General features: G+C 40.8%; 1 protein-coding gene across 1 annotated transcript in view; it reads left to right on the forward strand.

The window, feature by feature from the left end:
- Positions 1 to 16,408: 16,408 nt before the first annotated feature.
- cnn (phosphodiesterase 4D interacting protein centrosomin) overlaps positions 16,409 to 23,689 on the forward strand; it is a 41,266-nt gene continuing 33,985 nt past the window's right edge. The window contains exon 1 of the mRNA XM_072299856.1: positions 16,409 to 16,445. The gene's annotated coding sequence lies outside the window, so the exon portion shown is untranslated. The remainder of the gene's footprint in view (positions 16,446 to 23,689) is intronic.

Consider the following 23,689-nt stretch of genomic DNA (forward strand, 5'->3'; position numbering starts at 1 on the left):
TTTTTTTACCTTTTCTGATTCGGTGCTACTTAGAACGTAACGCCGTACACAGTTCACGATATATAAGGGCAAAAAAATAAGAATCCGTCGCTGCGCTTCCGCAATTTACCTCCGCCCCCTCCCCCCTCCGAAATTTGCTGCCCGGGGTTGCGACCCCTTCTATTCCCCCTAAATGTGCAGTGGCACTAAGCGGCTACTGGTCACGAAGGCAGATAAGGTGGATGGAGGAAGTGATGTTGGCTGCAGGTGCTTGACACAAAGCCACTAAACAACAGAAAAAAAAGGAAAAAAGTGTTCGTTGCCCTTCGACGAGGGCTATTGGGGCTATTGTGCCCCTAACTTCATTATCTAAATTGCAACTATATTTTTGATAAATAAGTATCGATAGAAAGGGTACCAGCAATGAAAAATATATATATTAAAAAAAAATAATAATAATAAAAATAAGGAGGGGAAAGGGCGAGGACGAGCGGGGGGGGGGGGGGGAGAGAAGAAAAAATATCAGACTTAAAATATGTCGTGCCACAAGCTGTTAGCTATGGCAACTCCGCGTTGCACTTCTCTCACGAACCGGACCATCTCTAGTGATAAGGCATTTCAGTCCTTTTTCCTCTTTTGCACACACCACCTTCGGAGATGAGTTGACCTCGACACGTGCCCCAAAGCCCAGCATCCTGGGACCCCGCCGCTCGCCCCGCTCGCGGATACTCAAAGCCTTAAAAGCCACGGCCGCCAGGCCGCTGGGAGCTAGTCTTATACTGCCTCCCCTTGGGCGACGTTTATGAGAAGGTATGATTTGGAAGGAGTTTTTGATATTTATGCCATGTATCATCACTCGGTTTGTATTTCGTAGCTGTGAGCTACTTTTCTTGTTTGGAGCTTGTGCGTGTCATTTTTGCTATATAAAGTGTTCATTTTTCTGTATCTCAGTTTTTATATTTTTCATCAGTTTGTACTCCCATGGAGTCCATTTCCAGTTTGTAGTTATGTTTTTCCGAGCTTTGTCGTCCTCATGTATTTCCTGCGCGAAGCGTCGGTCTTCGGATCGCTTTTGCGTGGAAATCCATGAGCATGATTTCTGCTCGAGAAAAGGAGTTCATTTTTTTTTTAGTTTCTATTCGCTTCTCTGAGTTTGGATCATCCTCGTGTATTTCTTGCGCGAAGCGTCGGTCTTCGGATCGCTTTTGCGTGGAAATCCATGAGCAAGATTTCTGCTCGGGAAAAGGGGCCGTAGTTCTCTCCGGGGATGCTATTTCCTTGCTTCCGCGATTTGCGCGCTGGGACAAGTTGGGCATATCTTTTCTAGGCTTTCCCTCTTTTGTGTTTTCCTCTCATCCTGCCTTGCCTGCGCGAAGTGCTGGTCCTCAGGATCGCTTTTGCGCGGGGGAAAGCGTTTGAGTATGAGCAGGAGCACATGTGATGGGACGAGCTGGGAAGGGATCCCTGCCTGGCCACCTCGGCTGCGCGGCTGCAGGTCGCATTGGGAAGACGCAAACCTGGAGTTTGCTATAGCCATATTTTTTGCCTCTTAGGAGTTTTCTTAGTATTATTTTTTTTGCGTGCCCGGGTTTTTCCTCCCACGCATTGCTGAGCTAGCTGGAGGGTTATTTTTGATAGCCCGGAGCCCGAGGCACGACAAAATATAATCCTAAAATAAATTGAATAAAAATATTTCCCGAAAAAAAATAAACGGTTGAAGTTCTCATAAGTAATGTGTAATCAGGCTGCAACTCAGAACTCTTGATCAATAGGAGCCTCCGATTTTCGCTGAAAGTCCACGTTTGTTTCTTTCGTTTTCTTTTCAATCCTTTCCTCGAAATAACACCACCTTTCTAGGAGTATGTCAGGAGCGTATGTTTCCTTCACTCTCTTCATCTCGTTTTTGAGATTTTCACCATAATTATTTCTTTTTAAACTGCTTCTCGAGCAACACATTATTAGGAACAAAGTAAGTAGAGTATTTTCAAAACTCTGACTGGTTACACTTGAATGAGGCATGTCCGCATGACGCCATGCGGCACTCCGTGGACAAAAATCGAAAAAGTCGTCAAAATTTTTTTTTTGAAAATGCACAATTTTTCTTGATATTCATGGTGAGGAACGTTTTTCTGACAAGGAATGATAGTTTATTTGTGATTTTCATTCGTAGATCACCATGGATAAGCCGGTAAAGTTGAAGGAAAAATCTCGGGAATGAATTTCCCCATTGAAAACATATGGGGAAAAGACTAAAAACTTAAAAAGACTTTTCTCGAGAAATACTCAAAATACTCCTGGACGTTAACATTTTCTTATTCCTTATGTATCCTACTTTGATCGTGCCAAAGGGTTTTCCTATGTTGCTGCTTATAATTTTTTTATAAGAAGTTAAAGTTTGGGTATTTGACGGTGTTTTTACATTGCTAACATAGGGCTGATTCGAGGTTGCCAACTTTAGATGGACTTTTCTCGAGAAATACTCAAAATACTCCTGGACGTTAACATTTTCTTATTCCTTAGGTATCATACTTTGATTGTGCCAAAGGATTTTCCTATGTTGCTGCTTATAATTTTTTTATAAGAACTTTAAATTTGAGTAATAAGTGCATACGGGGATTTTACATGGGTAGCATAGGGCTTGTTCGAGGTTGCCAACTTCAAATGGACTTTTCTCGAGAAATACTCAAAATACTCCTGGACGTTAACATTTTCTTATTCCTTAGGTATCATACTTTGATCGTGCCAAAGGATTTTCCTATGTTGCTGCTAATAATTTTTTTATAAGAACTTTAAATTTGAGTAATAAGTGCATACGTGGATTTTACATGGGTAGCATAGGGCTTATTCGAGGTTGCCAACTTCAAATGGACTTTTCTCGAGAAATACGCAAAATATCCTGAGATATTAGCATTTTCTTATTCCTTATATGTCCTAGAATGACTGTGCCAAAGGATTTTCCTATGTTGCTGCTACTTTCTTTGTTATTTGAAGTTAAGTGTTATGTTTTCAACCTAAAATGCATCAATTTTTGAAGGCGGCAACATAGTATGGGTTTTCCCATGCGGGAATTCCCAAATCCCGCTGAACAGCGTTCATGGTAAACAAAACAAAACAAATCTTGTGTCTTGTGTCTCGCTTATCTCTAGATTACAATCGTATTTAGCTCAAATCATGTGCATGTGCCGAAGTAAATTCTCTCAGATTTTGCGAGAAAATTGTGATCTATTTCGTTCAGTTAACCGGAGGTGAAACATAGAATAGCTATCACTAGAAATGTGAGTCTTGGGTGCTAATAAGTACTTGGAGATTTGTGGATTTCGTTGTCCATTCTTAACCATGGTAACAAATATTTACACCTTCTTATTTCAAATGTATTAAGCTTTCAGCCGAAGTGCGGATTTCTACCTTTACCCGGCAGAATGTATGATTTTCAATGTTCTCACTCTCAGTGACATGACATGATATGAATGCATAATAATCAGCTCTTCTCCTTCCATCATCCAGTACGCCTTCAATTCGCTATGCGGCAATTGTTGCTACCTACAGAAATGTTGAGCCATGAGCGCACTGGTGATTTTAATGTATTACAATACCTTCCCCTATAAAAGAGTTTTAAGTTTTAAGCAAGACACTCCGTCGAGCATGTAAGCTCTGCTCTAATTAAGTTACAAATGGACTAAGTACCGTAAGTCTTCAACATTTTTATTGCCGTTAATGAGTTAGTGAAATTCAAATTGTTCGCGGTCATTGTTTTGTTCCTCTACTCACCGGTGTCAGACCCCTAACTTTCAGCACTCATCTGTCGTCGGGGGTTTTTTGTTTTTCTTCTCACGTTTGAAATTTTAACCGCCGTTTCCGCGCCTTGTGAATTTTATAATCATGAAATTTTCCTTTATTTCTGAATTTTCAATATATTTTTAAAGTGTTATAAGTGCAAATACCTTTCAGGTCCACGATGGAACCAAATATTGAAGATCTCAATGGCAAATCCTGCATTTTCGATGAAACGTAAGCGCAAATCGCCTTTGTTTTGACCTCACTAACCTGCACTTTTATCTGTCTTCACAAGAATGAAAATGTATGATGAACTCTGTCAGCGCATTCGTTTATCGCGAAAATATTGGCAAACTGAATGCTCATGACTTCACTGACTTTAATTCAGTCACTTTTTGACAGTTTCACTCTTGTTACTTGGATGTTACTTCATCTGCAACGAGATGGTGTAACCTTTGAACTTGCATTGATCCTTCGTCAACTAGGATGAAAGTAGATAATGTGATCATTCTATTTATGCACTTTACTAACAACAATTTCGCAATTTATAATCATTCGCTCAAAATTTTGCTCGATCCATGAAGTAATTTTGTTTCTTCATCGAAGTATACCAGCTGACCTAAGATCCTTTGATCTTTGAACCCATTTTTTGACCTCTGAGACTCTCACTTTCAGCTGGTCCTTGCGTGGATGGTTAAATTTGACCCTTTGTCAAAGCGAAACTGTGAGTGTTTGATAATCATGGAGATTTTAGGGCTTGTTTGATCTTTATGGTCCAAATGATTCATTCAATTCTGTGGGGCATTTTGAAAGTAAGGCCCGGTTCTGTCACCTCTTGATACACATTTATCCTCCAGTTAAAATCTAACAAGCACTTAGGGTACGTGTTACATTATAACCAGTGACTAGCACGTTAGTTCCAAAATGTGCCATCAAAACTGGAAATGTAATCTGAACTATGTAATGTTTCACGCAAGCCCTTTAATCCTTTTGAAAATAAGTTTTTATACAACGAAAGGTTACATCTAACCAGAGATGATGGAACTGTTCCGAAGTGTCTAAAATTAAAGTTAATAGGCACTCTATGTCCCCATCTAACAATCAGAGGATTAACTCATCTCAAGAGTTGATGGAGCTAGGCTTTAGGCATTTGTATACCAGATTACTTTGCCTTGTAGCTATGAAACTAATATTTTATCACCTATTTCAAATCCTTGGAGAGACAAGAAAATCAAATTTTTTACACTGTCATTTATGTATCTTTCCAACTCCAGACCATGAAACCAAAAGGGTCGATATTAACTGCAATGCAATGATGGCTAGACTCTGGATTTGCATCTTTTACTTAGTGTAAGGTGCTGCAGACCTCTAGTTATACTCAAATTTTTTCATTGGAAACCTGATCGACTCAATGTATCTCAGGATTCCTCTCCTCTTTTAGAAGAAAATTCTTCAAATATTTAAAGCATCAAAGTTTGCTGATTACCCTTCACAAAATCAAATAAAGGCAGAAATATTAACTTGGTTTTTCAAAAGCTGTAGCTTAGCCTTTGAATTAAAAACTATTCATTTAAAACCTCAACTACGTACCATGTATGTAATAGTAAACTGTGCTGTAAAAATTATTGAATTTGGACTCAATCTAAAAATCTTTGCCATTGCACTAGCCTTCGTCCATTGTCTGCAGTTGCGTTGGATGTAAACTTGACCAGCATTCAGCAGATGAAATTTTCCTGATTTTATCATCTAACTTCAGTAACCGCTATCGTATTCGTTATTTTCACCCTTAGATTGATACTCTCGAAAATCTCAGAGTTAGTTTCAGTATCAGAAAATATAGCAATAAAAAGCAATGAAAATTGAAAAGCTATTATTACAGCCCATTCAGACTAGTGAGACCCAAAGTGACTTTTCTCATTCAAAGTCAAAGTATGAGTATTCAGCCCTCTGATTAAACTCACCAAATCATGACAGATTTCAATCAGGAAGGAATTTTTTGACATGCAGAACCGCTTAGAGCCCCTTCCATCTTTCGTGCTATCTCTTTTTTTGACGAAACATTTAATAAGAAGGAAATTAGATTTTCATGTATCCATTTAATTTTAATTTTTTTTTTTTTTGGTGGGAAAAAGTGGTTGTCATGCACAGCCTATGCGCCTCTTTCTATTTAAGTTTTTTTGAAGGGAAGGAGTGATAGTCTGCACCATCTATGAGCCCCTGTCTATTTCATTATTTTTTTTTTTTTTTTTTTTTTTTTTTTTTTTTTTTTTTTTTTTTAAGGGAAAGAGTTGTAGCCTGCACCGCCTATGCGCCCTTGAATTGAAAATTCCTAGCTCCTTTAATGATAAAAATCGTTTTACATATTTATTTTTCCGATTTTTGACACCCACCCACCCCATGTTACGCGATCCACCCCCGTTTTCAACAAGAAAAAGCTCAAGAGTGATTTTCTCACCGAAAAGTAGGGGAGGGCATAGCTGCTGTCAATTGAATCAGTTGTTTTCAAAAGGGACAGGTCCATTTCTTGATGCGTCTTAGTGTTAGCATGTTCTTTTATGCAACTCGAGGCTCGTGCATAAATGGACTTGTTCCCTTTTGAAAACAACCGATACAGTTAGAAGGATATGCATTCCAAGAAACAAGAGAGAACAGGACTGGGCTGCAAAATGTCGCAACCATGATCTTTCCTTTTTTTTCGAACAGCATACCGGCCAATCCCGTTCCGAATTTATATGCTTGGGAAGTTAACAGGGTGTCTAGCATCAGGATTTTCCCGATTCCATCAGGATTTGAGGTCAATCAGGATTCAATCCCGATTTCATCAGGATTTGAGGAAAAATCGGTTGTAAAATCAGGATTTGAGGAAAGTCGGCCGTCCGATCGAACTGCTGTCGCATACGCATATGCGGAAATTTCAATTTTTTTCCGCCACAAATTAGGATTTGGAAAAATTATGAAATCAGGATTTAGTAGTCAAAAATCAGGAAAAATCAGGATTTCCCAAAATGAAACAAAAATCTCGACACCCTGGTTAATCACAAGCTCGCGTGAAAGTTGGCAAAGACTTTTCAAATTCAGAAAGGCCTCCTCCTCCCCCCCCCCCCCCCACCAATTTCGATCAATTTTGGAAAACAACTTGTAAAGCATATTGATTTCTGTGTTGGACGCCTTTCAAGCGCGCTGCTTACGGGGAAGAAAACTATCGAGCGCGCTGATTTACATAGATGCACAATTTAACGAAACATTAAACTACAAAAATTACAATTTGTAATTTTCCTTCCCCAAAGTTTAAATTTTCTCTAATTTTCCTAATAGGGGAAGCCTAAAAACTCTCTGCACTCCCGGAACGGTACGTAAAAAATTAGCATGTTCAACTTAAAAAGAATCAGAGTGAAAAAGTTGAAATCCAGTATGAACGTACCGTCACGTAACGCTGAGCTTCACATTGTCACGCTCGATCCCAAAATTATGAAAACCTGACCTATCCTCAGAGCGTTACGTACGTAATTTGGACAGAGTTTCAGGGAAGAAAACAACTCACATTTTCGAAAAAATTGAATTAAGAATGTATTCGAGTTCCACTAGCCGTGTATTTTCTCCTGCTAAAAACTGAAAGTCGAAAAACAGAAATTAATTTGTGAAAAGAGAGGTTACAGTTTATTTTCTACATTGAGCTTTATGCAAGTACAAAACTTCAAACCTCTTTTTCTCAGTTTCAAGTTAATATAGGTTGGTTATCCTCTCTGATGAACTCGGTCGATTTATGGGCAGCCCCTCTGAATGTCTTAAAAGTATAAGGCCAAAATACAAACGATGTCATTGTGTAATCTACTTTCCATTTGATCTATAATCATACAGGGTGTCTACAAGTCCGGAATTTCCGGAAAGTACGGAAATACTACTGATTTGTTAAGGGCGGTCCGGAAGCACTGAAAAAAATGCGGAATTTCGCAAGGAGGTCCGGAATTTTTTCATTTTTTGTCGCAATTTGAGCGGGAGATTCAAATTTTTGAAATTTGCCGAATTTCGTCAATTGGAGGTACTGAAAAAGTACTGAAGTTTTCTGTCGAGGAGGCACTGAATTTTCTGGGAATGTACTGAAAAAGTACTGATTTTTGGCCAACCTGTTTCAGTAGACACCCTGATAACTTGCTGATGCACCTTGCTCCGGTGATAATTTTCGAGCCTCCGGCTTCCAATCTCGTGAATCGTTTTCCACGCAAGTTTTCTAAAACATGCAATTTTTTTTCTAGTTCAGGCCGTGTCTTATGGCCCATCCTTCGTCTACAGCCCTCAAAGACTCAAATTCCCTCGCTGATTCCGCGGTATAAAGCACGAAGTGCGGCAACTTGCTCAACGGCGCGGCGACGCTCTTTGCCGGGGTAAATTTAGACCCGGGGACCCCCTCCTCCCGCCCTCTGCCCACCTGTCCCGAAAGGCCGGAGCAAGCGAGCAAGAAGCGAGGGGTGCATCGATTGCGAGGTGGGCACGAGGAGAGGGGTTTCAACTCCCCCCCCCCCCCCTTTTGCCTGACGTTGGATGCTGCGCGCGCTTTATCCGGCCCAGATTCTCATTCTGAATGGATCGTATTCGATAGTGGCTCGATGTATCGTTTGGTTCCAAACAACAGCACATAACCTACACAAAAATTTTAGGATTTAAGTTGGGAAAGCTGAAAACGAGAGAATTCCCAACAATTTCATTTTTCATTGCCATTTTACCTATAAGAATCAAAAATCTATCACAAAAAACCCGTTCCCACAAAAAACTTTTGAGGCTATGTTTACATGTGGAACCAATCGATATCGATACAATCTCAACTGTTTGATGTATCGAATACGATCTAGGGACTGGATATCCGATCTTTCGCGGATTCGCTCCTGATGATCGGATCGGATTGGATTTCTGGCCAAAGTGGAGATTAGATTGTTCCTGTTTACTTGGTCGGCGCATAAGTGTAGTTTTTGCTATTTCGAGAAATTCGTAATAGAAGTTTCGAAATTACATGGCTCCTTATGGCATATGGCAAGAAGCAAGTTCAAACTGACTCTTTGATGCTTAAAATTTTTGATTTGTGACACTGGAAAAAAAAAAAAAAAAAAAAAAAAAAAAAAAAAAAAAAAAAAAAAAAAAAAAAAAACCACAATGGATCTGGAGTCCAGGCTCTTGAAAACATTGACAAGAAAAAATACTCTTGATTCAATCGGATTTTTGCTTGAATCAAAACGAAATCCGCTTAAACTAAGAGGCTTGGTTCTTGATTTAAGCTAGATTCTGATTGAATCAAGAATACTTTTTCTTGTCGATGTTTTTAAGAGTCTGGACTCTCCAATGTGTTTTTTTTTTCCAGTGGAGCTAATTTTTCACAGAATATGCATCAAGACTGGTTTTACTTGAAAACATTATTATCTCAATTTTTTCAAAAACTACACTGATGCACCTTGTCCCTCAAACTAATGAAACCAACAGAAAAAAATAATGCTCGGCAATGTTATCTATCAAAATTCATTCAAAAATTATTTCATAAGTTGGAAATCAGGAAAGCGATGGAAACCAGAAATTCGTGGGCGACACTTTTTTCTGCGGTAAAAGGATTGAGATGACAATGAATTCCCCACTCAGATGCTGTGTTATTCGGTTACATTAACTTACGACAACCTTTATGCATTTCCGGGAAGGTAAGAATAGCGGTAGAGCCTTCAATTTTCGTACATGCAACACGCACATCCGTAGAACACGAATAGTGCATCACGACGCGAGTACTCGCATCGTCCCAAATGTACTATCCGCTCGTCCAGATCGCTTAAAATTGTGTGTGATTTATTGGGCTGCTGTTTTAATTTAATTTCCGTTGCTGTTAGTCTGCCTTTTCTTAACTTTTAGTCAGTTTTTTATTAAAGTCTTCTTGGTTTAATCAGCATTTCGGTGCTTTAATCTTTCGATTTTCCAAGATTTTGCAATCTTTTATTGGCAGGATTTGAGAGCTTTATCTAGGTATTTTGATTTTTGTAATTTTTGTATATTTTTGTTTCCTGGTCGAGGAGAAGGTTGAAACCACCCCAAAAATCCCAGGCTTTATGTTTTGTTGTTTTTTAGCCTTGGTTTCCCGTTTTGTCCTTGTTTTTTAGTCAAATTATTCGGGCTATTTTCGTGTAGGTATTTGTGTTGTTGCCCTCGGTATTAACGCAATAAAGAGAATGAGATTGCGGGTTGCGGGTGGAGGAGTTGTACCCTCCGACGTCATTAGCTACACTCGATAATCAAAAACAAAAGTTGAGCGATTAGCCGAATTTACAAATATATGCAATGATTGCGACTTACAATCAGGACAGCTTAAAATAAAGATAAATAAATGCTTAAATGAAAATAAAAATGTGCAAGAGCCGCTTAACCATGTTACGGTAAAATTGTAATTTTATAAACATCCTCTCGCACATTGTTTTTTTTTTTTTTTTTTTTTATGAAAGCCTGGCCTGAGTCGCAACCATTGCATATATTTGTAAAGTCTGCTAATACCTCAACTTTGGTTTTCACATCGTGAGAAGCTGAAAACCGAAAAATCTTGATAATCAATTCAGACGTCGGAAATACAGTCGTTTTCAATGTCTCCAGTAGAGCATTAAATTTTCAGCAATTTTTTAAGGCACACTGGAAAAAAAAAAACACATTGGATCTATAGAGTCCAGACTCTTGAAAACGTTGACAAGAAAAAATACTCTTGATTCAATCGGATTTTTGCTTGAATCAAAACGGAATACGCTTAAATTAAGAGGCTTGGTTCTTGATGTAAGCTAGATTCTGTTTGAATCAAGAGTACTTCTTCTTGTCGATGTTTTTATGAGCCTGGACTCTAGATCCAACGTGTTTTTTTTCTTTTTTCTTTTTTTTAGTGCATAAATTCTATACTCGTCAGTGTTATCGTTTTCGAGGTATTTGCGCTTAAAGCTCCACCAAGTGACGTCACATGACAACAGAAAAGATATCTCGCAATGTTCTTTCTCTATGACTCTGTATCGAATCCCCGACGCGCGACTCGAAGCGCCGCTGAGTCACGCAGCGCGTCGCGAGCGGCTCCGTTCGACGCCGGCGCCTGCGCCTCTCCCATCTCATCTCGCTCCCTCGCAGCATCCCTCATCCGGACGTTCAGCTGACGAGTGAATTCCGTCCGGAGCCAGCGTCATCTCCGCGAGCTGCAAGCGTCCCATATTGCATTTTTCGTCGTTTCTTTTCCACGGTTTCGTGCCTTTATCAACGGCGATAACCGCACGAGTCCACCGCGAGAGTCGACCTCGTCGCCCTATCAGACCTCATTAAGCCTTTGTCATCCCGTCCAGACGCCACGGGTTAAGTGAGCGAGCGTTTTCGCCTTGTCCTTGTGCTTTCGCTGCGTTTACGAGCCCTTTAACTCGGGTCGACCTTTGCGCTTTTCGGAATCTCGTCGTGCCTCGACACCAGGAGTTTTTGAGGTGTTTTTGGTGAATTGTTTCGTGCGAATACTCTCAGTTTTCGTGCGAGTGGACAGCGTACATTAGTGTCGTCACAGTATCGTGTTTCAGTGTCCATAGACTGCTCTTCGCTCGAGAACTTATCTGTTATCAAGTCGAAGTATTTCCTGCTCGTCAATTGTTTTGGACCCCTTCCTCGTGAAATTGTGTACTATCGAGCTGTGCATTTGTTCGCAATTGGTATTTGTTAAGTTGCGGAATTGACTTTAGTGATACTGACCTTTATTTGCGCGGGAAACGTATGCGTTTTGAATTTTTTTCGTGTCCTGAAATCTGTCCGTTCGTTTGCTCCTGCTCGTATTGCGAAAAGGACGAAATAATTTACATTCTTGTGGACTCCTCTTCTTAATCACGGAGCTTTGTGAATCACTGGTTCAAAGAATTTCACGCGGACTTTTGAACTGAATTGAATTGCATTGAATTGTACGCCCTAAAAAAATCGTGTTGTATACTGTACAAATTATACAATTTTTCCGTATTGTAACCTCTTCCTCTTTTGGTTGAACCATATCGTGCGTTTATTAGATTACATTTCCTAGTCTCCTACGTCACCCGTATTGTACGTACAACCCTGGTACTTACACTTTTTGCATTGTGCGTTTTAACGTATTGTACGTCTCATCGTATTGTAATTTCGTCGCTTTTAGCATTTACCCATATTGTAGGTTCGTCCGTATTGTAAAAAATGACAACCGCACGAGAACGTCGTCAAACAATCGAAGCTGCGTATGCACGCCGTACCACCGTTCCACCTGTACTCAGTTTGGTACTCCACGTGAGAGTACCCGTTACCCAGTGCTACCCTCTCATCGTCCGCATTTCTGACCTCTCACGAAATGCCGTCAAAAAAGACGCTTGCTGATCGCCGAAGCGGAGAAGTATATCCAGCAGAAATCTCCTCCAAAGCACCATAAACTAAATTGTATGCTGTGATTAGAAATTTATGAGTGCTGAAAAAAAAAAAATAAAGCCAGATTTTTATCAGTGTGTGTGATGGAAACACGATTTGAACAGGATCACGGTGCTATTGTAAGCGGCTTTAATAGCAGACTAAATCTGAATGGAATGTGAGTTTGCGATTCGCGCGACTGATGCAATTCCGCCCGGTTCTATCCTTTAGATGCGCGTTGAGAGATTTAGGGAAGCTAAGTGGAGCCCAGGTTTTTCGGAGATTTCGGGAACATTCGGGATTTTCGGAATTGGGAGTGTCTTGATCGGAAATATCGGTTGGCGTAGACTTTCGGAGACGTTTTCGGAGATTTTTTTTGACGGAGTGTTGGGGCAGTGGAGCCGCGCAGCATGCCTTTGTATCGTCCGGACTCACATCCGTCCCGCAGCGCTCCGGATTTGAAACACCCTCAGGCTCACTCCTCAAGCAACAGGTGAGACCGCGGGTATCCGCACGCTTACAAAAAATTGAAAATATATTTGGATTGCCAGGGTGTCTACAAGTCCGGAAAGTCCGGAAATAGTACTGATTTTTTAAGGGCGGTCCGGAAGTACTGAAAAAGTGCGGAAATTCCGCAAAAAGGTCCGGAATTTTTTTAAATTTTTTGTCATTTTGGTCGCCTTTTCAAATTTTTGAAATGTTTCTCATCTCGTCCAATGGAGATACTGAAAAAGTACGGAATTTTTCTGTTGGAGGAGGTACTGAATTTCTCGAGAATGTACTGAAAAAGTACTGTAATAGTACTTATTTTTGACCAGCCTGTTTTAGTAGACACCCTGATTGCAGTGAAAAAAACTCCAGGCGCGGAAGCCATATCTACGGCCTTCATAAACATGTTGTCCGTTCTAGACTCAGGGACCGAAAGTTCCGGTTGGAGCACCCGTTGCTCCGGCTTCTGAATCCGTACCAGTCGAAGCTACTGCTCCAGCACCTGGAACTTTCAGCCTCTCAGCCCGGAACGGACGGTATGTTTATACAGTCGGGAAGTACGGCTTTCATAGCTGGAGTTTTTTTCAGTGTGTTTGACATTTTCGTTCCAAAGCACGGAAATAAGTGTGCACTGCGATAAGTTCTCGGAAAATCAGGAGAAACCGGAGGAAGTCTCGAGAAATCAAGCCCCTCTCCTTTTCCGTTAAAAGAAAAGTCAAAGATTTTTAAAGATTTTAGTCAAGATCCCTGACAACTCAGGAAATTTTGAAATCCAAGAATGATGTAAATCTTTATCTGGGAAGCGAACCATAGTATTGTAAAACCTATTGTAAAATTTTGCCAAAATACTGGTTTCCAATTTAATTTTTGGCAGAAAACAGATCCAATACGCCTTGAAGCAAAACTCAGCTGTCAAATCCTAAAAAATCTCGTATCAGAAAACCTGAATTAAAGCTGATAATTTGCCATTCGGAAAAGCGATCGTATACGATTTGACTAATCGGGATGCAATATCCCGCGTTCGCCTTCTTCATCTAGAGATTCCTGAGGAATAAACAGCTGAAATATGTTACTGGGCGTATTTGATCCGTTTTTTGCCAAACATTGATAGTAAAATACCGGGGATGTAGAAAAATTCCGCAATACTCCGATTTTTGTTTACTTTCAGTACAGGTTTGCCCCCAACAACTAATGATCAAATACTAGCGTCTCGTCGTGTTGAGTCGCAATGTGGTATTCAGTGAACACCCGTTTGCGTCGGAAAGGGGCAGGCTAAATTGGACGCATCATGCTAAAAGATACTATGTTACCCGCAAACCCTATGCACATAGTTCCTTTTAGCATAAATACGTTCAATTGGACGAATTTAAGCGGGGTCAGCTTAACTGAATTGTACGTTGCGTAATTTCTTCTCATCTTCTTTTTTTGACGGCAAACTAAAACAGCATGACTTTCATATGACTAGAATGTGATCGGGATCAGCTCGTTTGGCTATTTTGCTTAAAGCAAAGCGTCGTATCTACAATCGAATGTTGCCAAATTTCTTTAAGTAAAATAAGTATTTTTCCGAAAAGTTATGAATATTTCCCTTTAAATTTTTAGGTATCACAGGTGGAATTGCGAAAAAAATCCTCGGCTAAATTGGGAGACAGGTATTCTCAAGTACACCGAATAACTCGCGTTAATCGGAGGAAATTTGGCAACGTTCAAAGGCTCATACGGCATTCTTTCTTAGCTTTGCAGTCTTTCCGACCTTTTAAAGCGCGGTAAAATTCAGAAGGGTTGGAGAATCACCAGGATTTTTCAGAATCTTGAAGGATTTACCACAGAATCATCAGGTTATGTTGTTTATATCATGTTCAAACCTTCGAATCAAGTTAAACTCTTCAGACGGCGTAGTGACCGAATTAAACTATAAAAACCGTGTCGTTTAGCCAAATTCGGGGGAGGGGGTGGGAGACAAAATAATTGCGGGGATGGGTTAGATGGGGCGGCAAAACATTTCCCGAAAAACGCTCCAAAATTATTATGAACTGACAGAAAATGTCTGACTGTTAGATTTAATATATAATGGAGATCTTGCATGTGGGAATTTGCGATTTGACTGTTGATTCTCATGTAAAAGTTCGCGAGAAACACGATGGTGCCACTGGTTTTCTCTGAAATCAACTCCCAAGCTCAAAAAAAGCTCTCAAGTTGAGGCCAAAATGGAGGGGATATCCCACCCTACCCTGAGAGTCCACCTCTACATCAAGACAAACTCTCCATGCAAAGATAGGGAACAAATACATTGACAGGGCTGCCACCTTATTTGGGGACTCTAAAACTGAAATCCCGGCAACCCTGTCAATGTATTTGCTCCCTATCTTTGCATGGAGAGTTTGTCTTGATGTAGAGGTGGACTCTCAGGGTAGGGTGGAATATCCCCTCCATTTTGGCCGCAACTTGAGAGCTTTTTTTGATCTTGGGAGTTGATTTCAGAGAAAACCAGTGCACTATCGTGTTTCTCGCGAACTTTTACATTAGAATCAACAGTCAAATCGCAAATTCCTCACACATGCAACATCTCCATTGCAGCCATTATTAGTCAATTTTGCTGGGTAAAAGCGACAGAGAAAACACACAAAAGTCAGTTCGTCGGGTAAAACGGGAAAACTTTGAGAAAATTTGGAGAGAAAGGAGTTGAAAGTATTTTTGATTCTACAATCAAAAATACTTTCAACTCATTTTTCTCCAAAATGGGACTCGATGCGTTTCCGTTAAACTGGGTCCAAATGCGTGCTCCATTGAGCGGAACGCAGAAGTCTGCTTTGACGTGCGCATGCGCATCGTGATTTTTTGGCGGTTTCACACACACACACAAAGTCTGCTCTCATGCCTGTATCACCTAGTATGCAACTAAACAGATTCATTGACTAAATTGAGCACTAAGGAATCGGAGCTTTCTACGACGAAGCAAGGGATCTGCCCATTGGATAGCGGTCGTCGGCGGCATGCCAGGATTCTCTCCACGAATACCAATGTAATTGAAAGGGCACTCATGCAGACCCCCTATTTTTCTAGCAAACTATTCAGAGGGAGAGGGAGATTGGGGCTGTATAGCCCCAGGTTGCAAATTATGGAAACGAGGTGGCAGATTTCGGAATTTTTTCTGGCCATTTTATCACGGTTCGAAGTAAAATTACTCAAAATATGTAAGCAAAACAAAGTAAAAAAAGAACCTTATTATTTTTGAAATCTGAGAGAAGCGAACTCATATTAACTTCGGACCGCAAACTCGTATAAAACTTTACTAACCCCGAATTCAGGACCACACACTACCGGCTATCCCTGACGGTAGAACCTAACACATCGGAATTGAAAGCCTTCGAGCTACTAGATTCTAAACCCCGGACAACTTTTCAACTAATTTGATGACCCGAAATGAATAATCGACGCAGTTTTTTTTACCCTCCCTCGTGAAAACTTTCATTACTTATTAATGCACTTATATAAAAATAGATTACGAAAAGGCTGGCCATGGGAGGTCACGCGACCTCTTTTGGCTCGCCTCTTTGTCCGACTAAAATGTGAGTCAAAATGTCTGCCTTTTAAATTCTAAAAAAAAAAATCCAAATTTGAGCGCTCCACCCCTGTTTTCTTACGCGAGTAAAGATCGTGAAATAGGTCGCAACCTTTCATTCATTCTCGATCACATGCCATGTTTCTTATTTAAAGTGTTCGTATAACTCATGAACGTTTGCATCTTTTGTTTCAGGACCTGTAAGTATTTTGTTGCATTTTTTCTACCAATACCCAACCAGGAGCGCGTAAGTAACACTTGGATGAAACTTTTTACCGTTCCAATTTAAAGGTTCCATACTATATCTATGAAGGCATCGAGTGACATTTTTATAAACACTACACATTTCAGAATCGGAGAACTCAAGAAGAGCTAAAGTCTCTGAGGACAACATTTGCCAAATAGAATGTTAGCATCCAGTTTCCAACTTAGAAGCACCTGTTTACGTTTTTTGAAACTAAAATACTTTTTCAACCCAAACCCTGAGTTATGGTGGCTTACAGTCAGCATTTTAAAAAAAAATGTAGTTTCGAGAATCAGACATTCAAAATTTTAGGATGCCTTTTTCATAGCATGATCGCAAATTGTAATGTAACATTACGCCCTCTAGTGACATAATCATTAACTGAACTTGCAACTTATTCTATAGTATTTTTTACTACTTTTATGCTCATACGTACAGGATACTTGATGCTTAGTCTATACTCTCGAACGGCTCTCTGCAGGAATTCTTTCGTCGATTTTTGGACCAATTTCGACAGAAATCATAACATTGAAAATTTTGCCTCCATGGATTAAGTTTCCTTTTTCCTTATATGGACGTATTTATGCTAAAAGGAACTATGTTGTACACAAACCCAATGTTTATAGTTCCTTTTAGCATAAATACGTTCATATGATCTTATACCTTTTGTGTATTTTCCGAATAAAGTATGCTATCTTTCAGCATCATCCTCGCTGAGCCGCCAGTTGCATGTTCCACATTCCGTTGGGTAAAATGTAGGTGGTACCCAACGACGGGAATGAGAAGATTTTCTTCCAGGGGTCTCGTATTTACGTAGATTAACAGTGACTAAATTAACGTTTGTAAAAAGTTCAATATTTTCATACATTTTAATTAGCGTCAGATCGGAACACCTAACTACTCCAGCTGAATATCTTTACAGAAAAGAATGATGTTTTAATTTTGGATACTGCATAAAATTCCATCCGATTATATCCAGTCCCGGACCTCTGGATAGAGAAAGATTTGAAACATCATGAAACATGTTACCTCATGAAAGTTTCACGTGGGATACGTTGGGAGTATTGAACATTTCTTTAATGAAACATTTTCGGTAGAGTAGTACCGTATGCTAAAATGATTAGAAAAAGAAGAATCTTGGTACTATACAAGTGCTCCAACTACCAACAGGTACCATACAGGTTTAGTACCAAGACCAAGATGCTTCTTCCTCTAATTTCTTAAATCAATCACACGTAAGTGAGAAAGTAATGTTTATATTTCTGATAAGAATCAATCAATGAATTCAAACCCAGTTACGAAACATAGCCAACAAGCCAACACAGGACAAACAAGCCCACGAATACTAGTGAGATATTTAGCAAATAACTAGACTTCGGTTTCACATAAATTTCCGCTCTTTTTTGGCACACGTTAAATCGACACGTGTAATAAACATTGGAACTCGGAAGAATATACTCCATCGTAAAGCACGGCAAGATTAATGTAATGACCGATCGACCCAACTAGATCTTGGTTTCTTGGCAAGCAGGGTATTCGAATCACTGAGACGTCAAGAATGGTTTCTCACCCATGGATTGAATTTGGAAATTTTCAATTCCTCCATATTGTTCTATGTGGAATTTTAGTGAGAAAACATGCACCAAGTTGATCAAAAATAAATTTTTTCTAAAAATCGCCGTTTTGTTGGAGGGGGGGGGGGGGGGGGGTTGTCCCTCAGACGTGCGCTCGTTTTTAGTATTCTTATGCGCGTTTCGTTGATTAGCTAGTTTTTGAGGGACCCGCGCATCAACTCTGGGAAGAGTATGTATTTTCCGGAAGATAAGCAACAATTTAGCGGTAGTTTTAGTGTGTCCTAGGTTGATGGTTTACCATTTTTAAATTAAATCAGGATTTAAATCAGTTTTTCCAAGAACTCCCTTCCCGCAATCCACTGTGTGACAATAGTATGTCCAAAAACTTTCTTTCAGTAAACCAATTAATATATAAAAAAAAAAAAAAGAATTGCTCACTCATTATTTCAATTTGTCTATCGTGTTCTGATGTGTAGAATTTTAATGACGGAACAGACAATCATCTGGATGATACATTTTCTACTCTGTCGCTAATTTCTCACTCATTAATTGGATTTGAAAATTCCCGATTTGCCCATCGTGTTCTACGTAGAATTTTGATGATGGATCATTTATCAAGGTGATACATTTTCTGCGCCGTTTAATACCCAGTCCACTAGATCCAAGTCCTTCTCTGCTAAAAACGACGAAATCCCTCAAAAAATTTTCGCGAATCATCGAAAGTCATGAATCATCGGGAGCCGTGACTCACCGGACGAAGCGTAAGAAATTGATAGCATGTTCGACGTTAACAGAATCCCCATTTCCACGTCATAGCGTTCGCCCACGTCGGCAACGTCCGCTCGCGGTTTTGGTTATGCGTGCCAAAAAGCACAGACGTCGTGCGGTCGGGTCGGCGCCCCCCGGGCTTTCGGGAGCCCCCGGGGGACGGGGGGGGGGGGGCGAAATACCTTTCCACTTCGCTGTGGACGCGGACTCGCGGCACAAAGCGCCAAGACACCAGATCTGTCCAGGTCCAATTGGATCGGCCCCTGTTAGACGGGCGTAAGTCCAAAAACTCATGGGCTCTCGCTTTCGTTGATCACGTACGACGGCAGGGCTCATGAGTTTTTGGACTCAGGCCCGTCTAACGCAGGAACCGACTCAATTGCTTCCCTTCCATCGGGGTTTATTTTTGATCGAAAGCAAAACAGAAAACACTCGGCTCCGGGTCTCGTCTCATTAGGACCGGATTCCAGACGGTTAATCGTCCCTGAACTACCTTTCGCTCGTTCCAGCTCCTGTCGAGCGTCCAGCGGAGACGTAGCGCGCAGTTTCGGCCGAAAAAAGGTGCACGGGCGAGACCAGGAATGGGCCTGTTGCAAGGTGCGGGATTTGCCAATCGATAACTGATGCCAATGGCTAATTTCTCGAGAAGAACGATGAGGCTGTAGATCGTTTTCGACAGTTGTTCGATGCATCGTTTGGTTCAAAACCGTGGTGTCTAGTTTTTTAAAAACCGGGGAAAACCGGGATTCTTCAGGGAATGAAAATTTACCGGGAATCTCTTCTCGAACCATCCAGGGATCATTTCTTTTTCAAATTTGGCGGTCTAATCTGACGTGCTCCAAAGAAATGGCTGTAAGGTGAATTAAAATCGATATGCATATCTGAAAACTCTGGAAAATTATATTCTTTTCCCAAAGAAAATCCCGGGAAAGTGGGTGAAAATTTCGGTTTCTCGTCAGGGAATGAGCTCCTGAAAATCGGGGAAAAATCAGGGAATGAGGTTTGCCAAGAAAACTAGACACCATGTTCAAAACAATAGAACATAACCTCAAACAAAACTTTCAGGATTTCAGTCGGAAAAGCTGAAATGAGAAAATTCCTTATTATTTCACCTTGCGATGCCATTTAGTACTCATAAGAAGCAAAAATCTATCAGAAAAACCCCGTTTCCTCAGATTACTCGATTGACTTTCGAGGCTATGTTTACATGTTGAACCAATCGATATCGATACAATCTCACCTATTTGATGTATCGAAAACGATCTGTTGAAAAATCTTGAAATCACCTCCCAAACTCAAAGACGGCTGTTTAAGAAACCGACCCGTTCAAAACGGTCGCTTTTACGCGGGATCGGATCCGGCGCACTCGTGACGTCACAGTACGTGACAAACCTGGTCTCTTCATCAAGCGGCTGCTAATTCCTTATGGAGAAGTACATTGTAAACAATGATGAAACCAGGTTTGTTATGTACTGTGATGTCACGCAAGTACCGGACCCGTTCCCGCGTAAAATTGACCGTTTTAAAAATACGAATCTTGCGGCGTTATAAGTTGATTTTTTTTTTTTGGGGGGGGGGGGGGGGGTTCCAATGGTCAAAAACTCCAGAAAAATTCCTGTGACATCAGGATACTTAGTTCTTTCGATTCAACAATAAAAAAATTGTGCAACAGGTCGATTAGGAGGCCTAGAGGGGCACCTTATCAGGGTGTGTACCGTATGGAAAAATCACCAATTTTAAGAGGTCGGCACGGGATACGGATATCGCCGGATTTCTCTTTAAACACGGAAATAAAAGTGTCTGGGTTTATCTCCTAAAATTGTGATACCTCAAGTTGTTGGATGATTTTGACATTTCCAATTAATTTTGATGGTGCCGCAACTCAACTTGAGGTACTACCGCAACATTTAGGTCAGGAACCTAATTTATCGGGGCACTGCCACAATTAATTGGAAATGACCAAGTTGGGGATTGACCCCTATACACCTCTTTTTTTCCGTGAAAGGCACAAAAAGTAAGCAGAGATTTTTCGTGATAGACGCGAAAAAAGAGCCGTGGCAGATTTGCAATTTTTACACATAGTTAATTAAATTACGTTCCCGCGGTATACTCTAGTCAGATTCTGCGTGATTCAGTTTATTTCTCCAAAATTCCCACTTTCCAAATCCGAATTTTTGAAATTTACGTTAAAATCCGTCCTTTTGACAGATGAAGATGCGTGTCAGCGGGTAAAGAAATTGCGAGGATTTCAGGAAACCTCTAAAGAAAGGATTTTTGGAAGGTATGGGAAAGAAAGATGACGAAAAGATAGGATTTCAGAGGATGACGTACCCACTAGTAAAGTAGTATCAGCACACCCTCGCCCTTTTTATCGAAGGGATCCGGGGGACTGACATGTCATCTTTTTAAGAGAAAATTAGGGTCCAGAGGGCTTCCCCAATAAATTCTGAATTTCGAGACAATTTAGAAGCAATCAGCTGCTCTGACTGAACACTTGATTGAAATGCAATAATATAGTTGAAACAAATTTTACGCCCTCATCGTGAAAATCCCGTTCATTTTCTTGCGGGTAGGCCTCTTAACCCCCTTGCCCCGTCCATGTTCATGCTCGGAGTAGGCTAAACTGCTTATCAGGGGGCAAATCTCGGGGTGCCAATTGGACGTATTTCTGCCAAACGGAACTATGTGCATTAAGTCTTGAGCCCTGAGACCCATAAGAATATATGCATACAGGGCTCACGTCTTGATGTACTTAGTTCCGTTTGGCAGAAATACGTCCACTTATTGCTCTCGGCCTCTGGATTTTTCAAAAAGGCCCCCGCAATTTTGCGCGACGTGCTGTGTTTTCGCAAAAAAAAGTCAACACGATACGCTGATCTATTCTCAGTTTTCGTTTTTAGGGCATTGATTGTACGGATTAAAGCGAGATTTGGCAACGTGCAGAGATGCATTTTAGTGCCTCTAGCTCTCTCTCTTGAATCAATTTGGGTCTTGTTTACTTGTTTATGTCGGATTCCTCAACACTTCTCCCGTCATTCATCATCCAACAGGGATTAGTTACTATCCTCGATAGTAATTTTAAACCGCACCGGGCTAATTTTATATTAAAGGCCTCTACTTCGGAGTCCTTTAGGCCAACGAAGTTATTTTTATTAGAGAGGGAGCGTACTGATTAGCCTTCCCCCCCCCCCCCCCATGGGGGCCGGGGGGGGGGGGTCCCCTTCCTGTCCGCCCTCCCTCAGAAAAGAAAAGAAAATTATAATTGCTTGTACCTCGGTGAACCTAAATCACGTAGTTAACCAACTCTATACTTAGTTGTGAGACCGACGGACCGTATCTTTTTTTAAATCGATCTTTTTTTAAATGTACGGATAGAAAAAATCGGATTCAGGAAAAAAAGTATCAATGAGAAAAGGAGACAAAATCTCTCTTTTATGAGAGTATAGTAATTTCCAATTTTGTCGTTTTTTCTGTGATACAAGAGACAGTATCTTTAATTAGTCGAGTTAAGAGAGGAACTAAACACGCAATTTGGCCCGGAGCTCAGCGCAGAGAGGTATGATGACCAGGACTTGAGATGAAAAGGACAAGCCCGTCGGCGCGGCGGTCGGCATGTAACACATATTAGCGCCTACAAGACTGCATGAATACTTCACCCATTGCGCCAAACACAGTGCGGCGACCAGGAGCGGTTGGCGTGAAACGCATAGCGCCTACAAGACTACAGGGATACTTCACGCATTGCGCCAAACACAGTGCAATCAGCGCGGCGCAGCGGCGAAAGTTAAAATTATTAAACCACGTTTATGTTTGTTCTTTCACAATTTTTTTTTTCATTTCTTATAAATGAAGAACCTTGTCCACATAGAGATAGGTTTACGGATCTTAACTTTCGCGTCAAGTTCCGTGAAATTTTGCTAGTAGTGTTGACAGGGCTTTCGCAAAAAAATGTATCCAATACGAGTAGTAACGCGTCTTATGCACCTCTTCCCTCCGGCACGTTCACCTGATGGTTTTTATTGATGTTTCAAAACGAATGAGAGGGGGGCGGCAAAATACAGGCGGCCCATGGGCGGCAAGTAGGTAAATCCGACCCTGTTCCGGAGTTAGAATAGTATCTTTTATGACAGTAGTTTAGCAGTGACGCAGAAGTTACTGTTGGTGTCAACAACAGGCTGCGGGTTATCGGGAAGGACTTATATGTAGATCGAAGGTTGGCATCAACCCCCTGTCTTCCAAAGTCCCCGTAATTTTTCTGGATCCTAATTTAACTTTTCTCTCCCCTAAGAATAAGCTCTACTTCTCGCTAGTTCTCGCGAACGAATCTAGGACACCGGATTAATTTCGTTTTGTCTGTGCGCGAGGGTATGCGGGGTGTGCCACGCCTGCGCTTTCAACCAACGTAATGCTGCCACTTCCTCTTTATTACACTTAGGTCCTTTTTCATTCTTCTGAGTATAGATTTGCTTAAACGCTTCTAGGCTGATGATTGACGGAGACTGAATCACCCGTAACTTCCGACGAAGCTCCGAACGTCGAAATGAAATTTTCTTTTCGTAGAGTCCCTTTATACCCTGAGTTAAGACAACTCGATTATCAGCTGACTTGCAGCCGGCCTTGGCTAGCCATGGAGGCACAAACGAGTGCACCCAAACGAACGATATTGAGGGATAAGGATAAGGAATCCTGCGATGTCTGTCATCCAAAAACAACAACATCAACAAAATTGATCAATTAAAAGAAAATGAGATTGGTTTGTGAATAATTTCTCAATCTATTTTCATTTGGGACCGATGGAAATAACAATTTACTCTAGATAAACCACAATTAGGTAATATTTTCATTATTTTTGTTCACATTCGAGTCACCGCCATCTTGGCGCACTCGTTTGTGACTCCATGAGCG

This window comes from Bemisia tabaci, chromosome 4 (assembly GCF_918797505.1).
Source record: "Bemisia tabaci chromosome 4, PGI_BMITA_v3".
Taxonomy (NCBI): Eukaryota; Metazoa; Arthropoda; class Insecta; order Hemiptera; family Aleyrodidae; genus Bemisia; species Bemisia tabaci.